Here is a 1056-nt window from a genome sequence, read left to right on the forward strand (position 1 = left end):
GAACCGCCCAAGAACAAACAAATAAATACAGTTATATTAAATATTTATATTTATATTCATTTATTTATATTTATATTTATATTTATTTATATTTATTTATATTTATTTATATTTATTTATATTTCTTACTGGCTGGTTTAATTTCTATAACAAGCGAAGATTTATTAATTATTTGTTTTTTTTCTTTTTTTTCAGTTTTTTTTTTTTCTTTCAGTTTTTTTAGTTCTTCTTCGTTGTCATCGTCACCTGCAGCAACAAAAATAAATAAATAAAATAAAATAAATAAAATAAAATAAATAAAATAAATAAAAATATATTTAATAAAAAAGAATTGGGGTGAAAGGAGACAGATAAAGATACCATCTATTCTCTAACTTTATTTGTCTCCTTTTTATTTATTTGTATTTATATTTATATTTATATTTATTTTATTTATTTATTTTATTTATTTTATTTATTTATTTTATTTTTATTTTTTTAATTTATTTCTATATGTCTCCTCTCCTGCACCGCTGTTCCCTTGTCTATATATATACACTCTATAAACCCCATACATATATACAAAAAAAAAAAAAAAAAAGAATAAAATAAAATAAAATAAAATAAATATATACAGATGCATGCATGCATGCATGCAGTGTATATAATTGGGGTGTATGCACACCGAAAAGATCAATATCATCATCATCTTCTTCTTTTTTTTTATTTATATTTTTTTGTGTTTTTATATTTCCTTGTGGCCACTGCATTTGTTCGTTTACATGAAAAGAAGAAATATGTTTATACCATCGAAATAAATGTGGATATTTTGCTGCTGCTGTTGCTGCTGTTGCTGCTGCTGCTGCTGCTGCTGCTGCTGCTGCTGTCTCCAGCTGCTGCAGTGTATATACATCATCCTGTGTTGCTCTATAGCCACAAATATAAGAACGAGAAGATAAATATAAATTTAATTTATTTAAGCCCGCGTCGGTGTGGAGATCACCGAACTCTGCTGCTGCTGCTGCCATCTTTTTTTTTTTTTTTTTTTTTTTTTTTTTTTTTTTTTTTTTTTTTTTT

This window comes from Eimeria mitis, genomic scaffold, assembly GCF_000499745.2.
Source record: "Eimeria mitis Houghton genomic scaffold, Emh_scaff2123, whole genome shotgun sequence".
Lineage (NCBI taxonomy): Eukaryota > Apicomplexa > Conoidasida > Eucoccidiorida > Eimeriidae > Eimeria > Eimeria mitis.